The sequence below is a fragment of the Typopeltis vanoorti genome, chromosome 21 (genome assembly GCF_054136105.1).
Source record: "Typopeltis vanoorti isolate ZY-2024b chromosome 21, IOZ_Tvanoo_1.0, whole genome shotgun sequence".
In the NCBI taxonomy this organism is placed as follows: Eukaryota; Metazoa; Arthropoda; class Arachnida; order Uropygi; family Thelyphonidae; genus Typopeltis; species Typopeltis vanoorti.
Window position 1 is genome coordinate 83395792 of NC_143569.1, and position 11327 is coordinate 83407118.

The following is an 11327-nucleotide window of genomic DNA, read 5'->3' on the forward strand; positions in this document are numbered from 1 at the left end:
ATAAAATAATTATTTTCTTTTAACACATCTCAGCTAGCATCCAATCATAATCATCATTCGTCATTTTATCTCATAACTATCGTACTTAGAAACATGCTAACAATATTTCCTACCACACTGTTATAATTTACTCTTCTCAGCAACCACCTGATATCCATCATTACATTCTCCTTGTTGCCATCCAGATCATTTGTGCCTACTAACATTACCATTTCTTTTACTTACTTCTTCTTTGTATCTAGTGCTTCAGTCACTCTGCTCAATCTTTTCTCTGGAAAGCAAACCTTATGCATCTTCTCATTTACAACACCTCTCATAATCGAATCTCCATATATATGGTCATTTGTTAATGGCAGACTTTCCTTCCCTTTCATGCAATTGCCTTAAATTCACCAAATCTGCTTTCATATCCTGAATTATTATTATTATTATTATTATTATTATTATTATTATTATTATTATTACGGGCAACTCGAAAGAGTCCTTAGACTCATCGAAGGAGGCCATAAACATCATATCGAGAACAATTATTCGGCATTCGCACAGTATCTATCATACTTTGCTTTTAACTCATTTACAGTCATGGCACTCACAACAACCTCTGGAAGCTTATTCCATCCATTCACTACTCTCCAAGTAAAAACCCTAGTTCTAACACCCTTGTTAACTACACTCTTGCTCAGTTTCCATGGTTCTGGAAACTCTTCTGAAAAATTTCCTCCGAATTAATCATGTAAAAACCCTTCAGTAATTTGAATGTCTCAATCATATCACTCCTTTTCCGCCTATCAACCAATTTCTGTAACCCACGGATCTTCAACCTGTTTTCGTAAGGTTCATTCCATAGACTAGACCAGCTATTATCTTGGTCACTCACCTCTGGATCCTCTCTACCTCCTCCATCAAGAAGAAACTCAGGGGCACAGATCTGGGCACAGTAGTCAAGATGGGGTCTTATCAAGGTTCGATAAAGAGGAAAAATAACTTGCCCATCTCTGCATCAAAGTATTCTTCAGTAACCAAGTGATCTGATCAGCTGATTTAGCCACTTTTGCTATGTGCCCCTAAACTTCAACTATCTACCTACCAACACACCCAAATCTCTGGCTTCATCAACCCCTGGAGTACAGTTCCACCAATGTTATATACTGCTGCTAAATTTTTCACCCCAAAATGCATAATCTTACACTTTGCTACATTAAACTAAAATTCATTCTCATTAGCCCAGACTGACATTCTATCCAAACATCCTGCAAAATTTTGACATCATGTACATCCACTATTGTTCTACCCAAGTTTGCATCATAGGCAAATAAATGAACAGTTCCTCTCAGATCCTTTCCCATATCATTAATGAACAAATTAAATAGCAGTAGTCCAAGAACAGAACCCAGTGGCACCACTAGTAACAGGCCTTCTTTTGGACTCTACTCCTGAATAAACTAATCTATGATATCTCTCCATCAACCACCCTCCTATCCATCTCACCAACCCTACATCCATCTCCGTGTGCTGCAGTTTACTGATTAGAATTCCATGTGGTATCTTGTCAAAGGCCTTAGGAAGGTCCAGCAGTATGACTGTAAACCCGTTACCCTTATCCAGTTCAGCCATCAATGTATTATATAACATGAGAAAGTTACTGTGGCATGATCTACGCTTCACAAAACAATGCTGTCCTTCATACAGTATCCCATTTTCATCTATCCATTCCTGTATACTAATATCTCCAAAACCTTGACAACGATTCCTGATATGCTGATCGGTAGGTAATTTGCAACAGCAGTCTTGGAACCTTCTGTATGCAATGGAATTATTTTCCCCTCTTTCCATCCCTCGGGACTAATCCAGAGCTGAGACATAAACAATATGGTCAAGGGAACTGACAATTCCTTTGCCGCTTTACGTAAGACTCGAGATGGTATACCATCAAGTCCCACAGATGCATTTACATTAAGGTTCTGTAATATAGATTTCACCTCCATTTCATTCACTTCAATTCCTGTATCAGCCATTCGTTCTCTCATTCCTGCAATATCACAGCCTGGATGATATACTCTTACAAAGTGTTCACTTAGTAATTCTATTATTTTATATGATTCAGTTACCGTCCTGCAATTGGCATTCCTTAGAATCATTTTGCCATATAATTTTTTTCTTTTACTTGCAGCATATCAAAAGACCTGTTTGGGATTCACTTCAGCTTACATTGCTAATTTACTTTCATAATCTGCTTTAGTTAGGCTGACCATACGTACCGTTTTGAATGGGAGAGTACCGGGTTTTTTTTTTTCATATTTCCCGACCGTCCCGCCATTTTAATAAAAATGTCAATTTTGTCCCGTTTTTAATAAAAACTATAAATATACTTCAGTATTGGTCAATCATAAATTATTATTCATAACTTATAATCGTATATCAATATCATGGATATCAGTAATTTATATAACCATAGAATCGCATTGTTCGAAACTAAATATTACTATTAACTATTAACATTACTGACTTAACTGGTGAAGCAAAAGCTTTTCATATTCCCGGCTATCTTAATAGAGACTGTGAGTTCAGAAGGTTTGTGAGCTAATTGCTCGCCCTGAGTGGGCTAGGAGATTAATCCTCAGTGTTGGGGTTGAGGATTGCTTTAGGTCTTTTGTGCTTAGAATAGTCCATTGCATCATAGTCAGCAACCAGTTGGATCAGTCTGTTAGGGTGCACAGTTGCTTTTGAGAAGAATTTGGTTGCTATAGTCTGCATGAAATTATAAATATAGGGGACCTCCGTGTCCCGGCGCAGTTGGACAGTTCGGATGAACCATGGGGCGCTCAGGATCCTTCTAAGACACTTGTTCTGAATGAGTTGTAATTTGATAATATTCGAGTTTGAAGTATGACTCCAGGAAGGTGAGGCGTAGGTGAGTATTGGACGAACCATCAGTTTGTATATGAGAAGTTTGATCCTGGTGCTCAGCTTACTGTTTCTGTTAATTAACGGGTAGAGCTGGGCTATGGTTTTTGATATGTTTGCACAGAGAGTCTTGATATGGGAGTTAAAAGTCAGTTTTCTGTCCAGTACTACACCAAGATGTTTGATCTCTGTTTTCCACTGAATATTTGTGTTAAATAGGAGAATATCTTCTTTAGGAGGCACTGATCTGCTAGAGAATAAGACGGCTACGCTCTTCAGAGGATTCACCATGAGTCGCAATTTGGCAAAATATTGTTCAATTTGCAGCAGATTTTCTTGCAGTTTCTTGATGGCTAGGTGAGGCTTTAATGATCTGGCCAATATCGCTGTGTCATCAGCGTGAAGAGCTTTAATTGAAGATAATGGGTTGAGTGGTATATCATGCAAGTATAAGGAGAATAGGATTGGTGCTAGTAAGGACCCTTGTGGAACTCCAGCCAAGATGTGTTTTTGTGTAGAGACTACTCTACTCAATGTCACTTGCATGTGCCTATCAGAGAGGTATGCCTTGATGAGTTGAATGATTCTGATTGGTACACCAGATTATGTTAGTTTGTATAGCAAAGCATAATGCCAAACTTTGTCAAATGCACTAGCTAAGTCTAGGAAAACAGCCCCAATGCATTGACTCCAGTTAAAACCTGTGATGATATGTTTTACCAATCTGTGTATTTGTTGCGTGGTGCTATGCAACTGTCCGAAGTCAAACTGCTCCTGAGGCAGGATATTTAATCGGAGTACTGAATCTTGAAGCCTAGTAAGAATTACCTTCTCGGCAATTTTTCCCATATTAGAGATGAGACTGATTGGTCTGTAATTTTGAGGCAAAGTGGGATCTTTTCCAGGTTAATAAATTGGTATTATGTACGCCAATTTCCAGTAGGAAGAGAAATATTTGTAGTGAAGGACGGAGTTGATTATATTTGCTAAATGAACAATAGCTTTACGTGGCAGAATTTTTATAACTTTGTTGGAGATACCATCGGGTCCAGGAGCCTTTTTATTCTTGAATTTCTGAATAATAGCATATATTTCAGCAGGTGAGGTGGGTACAATTTGAGTGGAATGTGTGAGAGCTGAATTGAGCGAATATCTGACATTACGGTGGATCTTGTAGATATGACTAATATCAAGGTGGTCGTATGCGGGTTTGCATTGTTTTTCAAGATGATTTGCTATTGCCTCAGCTTTATCAGCATCATTGTGGATGAGACCTGAATCTGTTTGAAGAGGGGGAAGAGGTTTATTTCTGTTTTTAATCTTTCGGATAAGATTCCATACAGAGTGATTGTCAGTGGAGATGGAGGTCAGTTTTTCTTCCCAGAGTTGAGTTCTATGAGCTGTGAGTGCATCTCTCACTGCAGAATTCAACCTGTTTAATGGGTGGGATGAGCAAGACGTATTACATGAAGGTTGTTGAAACCAGCATAGTTCTGTAGTATCTGTCCATTTTTGTTGGTGGAATGGCTATTCCAGGTAATTTCAGTTTTCTGTCGGCTCTCTAGTATCAAGTAAGGCGTTCAAATCCGAAAATAATAATGATTTTTGTAGGGGATGGTATGCTGCAAAAATTTTTAATTTGCCGACAGAACTCGGGAGAATCTCAAGGCCAGTGACCTCAAGATTGGAGGTAGGAGGGATGTTTGTGGAGTGATGAGAGATAAAATTTTTGATGAAAATTGTCGTGCCTCTACCTCTGTGGGTTGATCTGTCAGTTCTGTACAGTTGATATCCATAAATTTTGGGATTGTCTGCAGGTTTTCGGTGCGTTTCATTTAGTAAAAGGACATCTGGCTGATGTCTGTGGACAAAATTTTGAAGTTCTAGGATCTTATTTCTCAAGCCGTTTGCATTCCAGGCTATGATCTCTAGGGATTCTGGTTTTAATTTTTTACCGTTCATTAGTGAGCGCTGAAATGATGACTTGGGTGTCTTTTAGAAAGTAGTTAGTAGAACTTTGTGAAGGATTGGATTTGCTAAAATCTAACAGCATATTTGCCAAGGAAGCGGTAATGATAGCTGTCAGATTTGGGCGTGATGCTCACTGTTCTAGGGATGTCTGTTTAGGGCGAGTTACATCCGCATATATCCTAGACTGCTGTATTTGAGTTATTCTTTTGGTGGCCTCATCTTTCAGCAGATGAGCTTCTGAGTCTTTGTTCTGAACTTTAGGAGGCTGTGAAGTAGTCTCTGATGTAGGGGAGCTAAGAGAGGAAGAGAATGTTCTTCTTCAGAATTTCTATTACGTGGATTATGCAAACATCCTCTGTAGTTGTCTGTGTGAGGACCGCCACATTTGGCACATTTGGCCGGGGTAGATTTTGGATTAGAGCATGTGTTCGTTGGGTGACCGATCCCATACTTCGAGCATTTAAATTCGGCCCTACACATTTTCTGGGCATGGCCAAACTTTTGACATCTATGGCATTGCCCAGTTGAAGTTCTTTTTCTTAACGGCTCTACCGAGATTTTCAATCCACAGATGGTCGTCAATTCATATATGTGTGTTTGTAGGTTTGACTGATCTCAATCAACACTAGTGGCATTGTAGTCTTTTCCCTCCTGATCATTTTGCTGACCTTTACTAGTGGTAAATCATTCTGGTGTAAATCTGTAGTGATTTCATCTGTGGAGACATCCTCAGATACACCTCTGCTCACTACCTTGAGATTTTTTTCCGAACCAAGTGAGAAAGTATGATACTGAATTCCTCTGGTATTTAATTCGGATGTTAACCGACGATAGTCCATTACAGTCTTGGGGTGAATTTTAACACCTTCTGTGACATTCTCTGCATGGTGGGAAGAGATCTGTAAGTTGTTCATTGTATTCCTTAGTGTCATCCATTTATTCTTTTTGCGCAGAATAATTGAGGGGGATCTTTTCCCTTGAGGAGTAGGAGAGTCTGGGACAGAGCCATCTTCTTCCTTTACATCTACATTTGGTGGTTCGAATGTCGCAGTTTTGCGCTTTTTGCGTGCGCGAACCTCCTGATAATCAGTGTGGTCAGTAAGGGAATCATCTTCAGCCGTTGTTGCTATTTCAGTAGCGCTTTCTTGAAGAAGTTCTAAAAGTTGAGTGTCGTCTGTATCAACTTCTTGTATTTCGTGAATTACCACCTTTCCTGGCCACTTTGTGTGAAGCAGATTTCCTATGTGCTTAAAAATTGCTAGGAGCTGCTTGAAATTAAGTTCCTGATATGGTGCATACATAGTTATACCCAAGTTTTGTTCTGTACTCTGTACTCTGGCAAAAAACGACGATGTCATACATAGAAAACAACAGTTATATGCGAAAATTTAAAGAAGCTGCTAATATGCTAAAAAATCCAACCCAATGCAATAAAAATCAAGGTTTAATTCTCCATCAAGTGTGGTCAGCTCTAATAAAAAAATCTACCTCAATCTGAGCTCGGACTGTATGAACGAGAACAAGAGCATGTGACATCGTCCAGTATTGTTCAACGTCAATAATGTTATATATCTGCATTCTGTTATTTGAGTTTTATGAATAGCCAGACGGTTATGATTTGTATTTATTAATTCTCTTGTTTAAACTTTAAGTTATACTATTTGCCCCCTGAAGATGTAAATCCTACGATTTACGAAACTTGTCGGGAACTATTATTTCAGGGTTTTATATAACTGAATAATAAAAAAATGTGGTGTAATCACCGAAATATATTTTTTGTCTTTTTCATGAATACAGAATATTACATAACTCCCATCCCGTTTTTGCAATCCCACTGTCCCGTTTTTTGTCTCAAGGAAATATGGTCAGCCTAGCTTTAGCTTTTCTTACCACACAAGTTACCCTTCTGGCCTGTGCTTTGTACTGTTCTGTGTGCTTGCAAGTCACCTTTCTGCTTAAATTTCATCCACAATTGTTTCTTTTTTTTGCTGCTCAAGATTAATGGTGTTATTCATCCATTTAACTCCCACTTGGTTTACTCTCCAGACTCTAGGTATGCAGTCAGCCATTACCTCCCTCAAATGCTCCTTAACCACTTCCCATGCACTATCAACATCCAGCCCTTGCAGTTTAACATGCCATGGCACTGATCCAAGGAATCTCCTAAGGTCGTCATACTTACCAGCCCGGTAATTCCACATGTACCCTGTCTTAATTGAAAATTCCTCACATTTAGCCACTTCCCAGGTGAAGCCTTACCTTATGATCACTCTCACCAATTGACCTGGGAAGTGGCTAAATGTGTGGAATTTTCAATTAAGGCAGGTCTAGTTTCCCATCAAACTCACCAAGAGGTTAAGCACTCTTGAACCCCTAGTATATTCCATTACATGCCGTCTCGGGTAGTTATCCCTTCGTAACTGCATAAAATTTATTTCCTTCCTCCCTCCTGTCAGTGTTACCATAGTTGAAATCCCCCATAATAATTACCTGTCCTCCACTCATTCAGTCTATTTGCCTATGCATATCGTCTCCATTATCTATTCCATTGCCTGGTTTATTTATAATCTCACACCAAATAGCCTCAAATGTGCTATTTCCACTGTCCTGAAATTGAACTTCTATTCTCTTTGGCTTCTGTTCATCAGCTATCATGAATAACACTCCCCCCACCCATTCTTTTCTCTCTTTCTTTCCTGAATACACTATACTCCCTCACATTCTCTCCCACTAACTATATCATCTTCTTTTGGCCATGTCTCATTAATGCCATTAGCATTATGCCAAGAACCTGTGGCCAGGAAGAACTAACCAAGGCAAATATTCCTCCTTCTTATTCCGAATACTCCTGGCATTAGTGTACATAAAGTCCAGAAGTCCCCTTACCCCACCCCTATTTTGACACCTTATACTAACTATCCCATTCTGGTTTATTATCCTTCGTCCTAACTCAGGCATATTATGCACATTCTTACACTCAACTGCCTCACTGATGTCTGCATGTCCACTTAACAGCATCCCCACCCTCCCTAAAAGCTCTAGTTTCCCTGATTCTGCACATCCAGCAACAATTTTTCCAGTCTCTGAACACCAAATCCATTCAGATACAAACCATCCTTCTTGTATAAATCCTTTCGTCTATCAAACTCACTCCACACCACTTCTCCTGCATAACCTACGCATAGAATCATTCGCAATTATGGCCCTCCTTCTCAACTCTACTCTGTCATACCGCGGCAACAGATTAACTATCTTAACTCTCATTTTTTTCTTTTTTATCGTTAGTAGCAGTTTGTTATCGTTAGCAAAATTTTCACCTTTTAAATCATTCGTTCCGGCCTTACTATCATTTCTTTCGCCTTATGCTTCTGTGCTCTAATAGCCTCACTTACATTATCAATTTTCGCTCGCGGAAAGCACAATTTTATCGAACTCTCATCTATTACACCTTTTACTATTGAATCACCATATAACACTCGCTCCTTAATTTTTCTTTCACTCCCGATCATGTTCTCATTTATCTTATCATGCACCTTGGACATACTTTGACTCCATGAGGTCTTGGGGTAATAATAATAATAATAATAGTATTTGTGATTGTCTTTAGGTTGACATGAATATTATCGTTCAGTGTGAGACCACATCTCTGCTTATTGGAGGCTTGAGTGGCTTGAAAAAAGTTCCATGTTTTACTTAAATTAAGGGGATATTAAATCCCGCATAGTTTTAAAACCGAATAAGAAACTCAAAGATCGGAATCAGAGAGTTTCTTGCCGATTATAGTAAACTATAAAGTATCGGCGACACTAGCGTTAGCCATTATGGAAAATACCTAAGAATAGCAATCTGAACTTCCTCCACCTTTGCGACCAGTTGCCCGGTATTGTACTACGTACTAGGATCACTTGCATTGTCTAACGCTAGTGTCGCCGATACTTTATAGTTTACTGTAAACCGCAACAAAAAAATAAACGAAAGTGATAAATAAAGGAGAATACCAAGGTCCTTCGCATAGGACTACCTTGTCTTGGTGACAGCTATTAACGGTGCGTGCTCCCAAGGTTACAGAACTGACTAACCATCCGCTATTCACATTCCTACCTGCTTGAAAGGTTTGATCCTTTCAAGTGATTACATCGCACTGTCGTAGCAGGTACAAAGCAGTATTTTGCGATTTTCCAATTTTTGAGTAGGGTTGAGTGTGTTAGCCCTGCACCCCTACAGGGGAGAGGCCCAACTATCTGGCCCTTGCCATTCTCCTCACTTGTTCAGCCTTTTAAAAACTATATATATTACGATGACGTTATATAAGAAAAAATATGGTGCGTTTGTAATATACTAGTAAAATTGACCATTTTTCTTTCGTTCCCTCAGTTATCATTAGTGCCCTTCTATATTTATCGGTAGCAAATTGATTAATTAAAAAGCTCATTACAATAAAAGAAAAATCTTTGTAGAGAATAAAATTTCAACGGTGAAGTAAATCAGTACGTGTAAGACTACAGATGTGATAAAATATAATCTACAGTAAGGCTGTATATCAAGCTGTGCAAATTCCTTTTAAAAACGTAAAGATAGTTTGTAAGGACAATTTTTATAATTTTCAGAATAACAAAATATATCAATAAGTAACATTAATCGTACAAAACATGGCAACAGTGCGTCTTCGGTTTTCGTGGAGGTAGGATTATAATAATAGCACGTTCTCTCTTCTTTGATGACCCCACGCTATGTTATCTTTAGGAAGTGCATGAAGTTTAATTAAGCGTTGTTGTCTGCCAGCAGTGCTCCTTGAGTGGCTGACACACGCACATTATATACAGTATATATTTCTAAGTTTAGTATATGGACACATTTTAAAATTTGCCAGTCCCTTAAGGCAAATACTCCACTTGTGATTGATTGCCATCAAAATTAATTATATATAAGAGAAAGAGAAGAAACTACAATTCAGTATATAAGGACCTAGCCTTTCAAAAAATAATAAAACAGTTATAGCAAATAATTTTTATCAAGTTTTTGAACATCGATTTTGAAAATCCGTGTGATCTCTCATCTTTTTTTTAAGTTGCATTAACTGTGGAAGCCCTTCAGAATATGCTGCTTCCAGAATTTGAAAAGGAGTGCAGTTGATTCCAGATGACCTCGGCAAATTCAAAGGCTGATCGATTGGTAGAGCCTCTACTACTAATGGCTCGCAAAAAGTTAAGCAAGTTTGAGCGCGGTTAGTAGTTGGAAGGGTTTAATCGTTCGATGCTGTTGCCACACTCTCCCTCGATGAGTCTATGGACTCCCTGGAGGTGTCACATAAAAATAATTAGTATACACAATGATCAGTGGAGATGGTGGTAATGATGGAAGAAGAGGTTTTCGTTGGGGATTTAAGGGTGGTAGTCAGGGAAAGGAAAGTGAGGAGTGGATACCAGTGACAAAGCTGGAAAGACTTGTTAAGGATGGAAAAATAATGACAATTGAGGATATCTATTTGTTTTCACTTCCCATTAAGGAATTTGAAATAATAAATTTCTTCCTGAGTTTGTCATTAAAAGATGAAGTTCTTAAGTTTATGCCTGTTCAGAAACAACCTTATTCTGATCAGAGAACTGGATTTAAGGCTTTTGTAGCAATAGGAGACTCAAATGGCCATATGGGTCTTGCAGTTAAATGTTCCAAAGAAATAGCTACAGCTATTCGAGGAGCAATGATTTTGACCAAACTATCAGTAATACTCGTGTGCACAGGATATTAGGGAAACTACACACACCTTTCCCTGTAAGGTAATTGGCAAGTGTGAATTGTTTTGATGAGACTTATACCTGCAACTAGAGGTACAGCATTGTTTCTGCTGCAGTCCCTAAAAAGTTGCTGACTATGGCTGGAAATGAGGACTGCTCATTTGCAAGTGGCTGTTCCAATTCAACTTTTGGGAATTTTGTTAAAGCAATTTCTCTGGCAATTCAACAGATATACAGTTATTTCAAACCTAATTTATTGCATGAAAATAGAACTGATTAAATCTCCTTATCAGGAATTTAGTGATTACATGATGACACACATACTCATGGAAACAGGCAAAAGTATTTTCTAAAAATAAAAATAAAGATTTCACACTGTGGTGCCAAATATTAATGAATGTCTTATTTGTCTTTATTTACAAATAAATTAATCTTTATTTAGAAATATTTTTTAAACAAACACTTTTATAGGTATTATTAAGTAAAATATACAAATTTTATTTTATTTTTAATACATTTTTGCATAAATAGTTGTGCTCTTGATTTTGTTTTACATGAGCATTCACTAAGGCCAGTTGTCTTCACTGATTATTATTTTTATATTTTTTTTATGGACGAGGGACAATTACAAATTTAATTATTTTGGGGTATAACAAATTATAATAATGTAATATTTCATTCAAAATGTAATATTTATTTCAAAACTTTAAATTTATA

The 11327-nt window shown here is 37.9% G+C and overlaps 1 pseudogene; it reads left to right on the plus strand.

Moving 5' to 3' along the window:
- Positions 1-9472: 9472 nt before the first annotated feature.
- LOC150095061 (small ribosomal subunit protein uS5 pseudogene) lies at positions 9473-10776 on the plus strand (annotated as a pseudogene).
- The last annotated feature ends 551 nt before the right edge of the window (positions 10777-11327 follow it).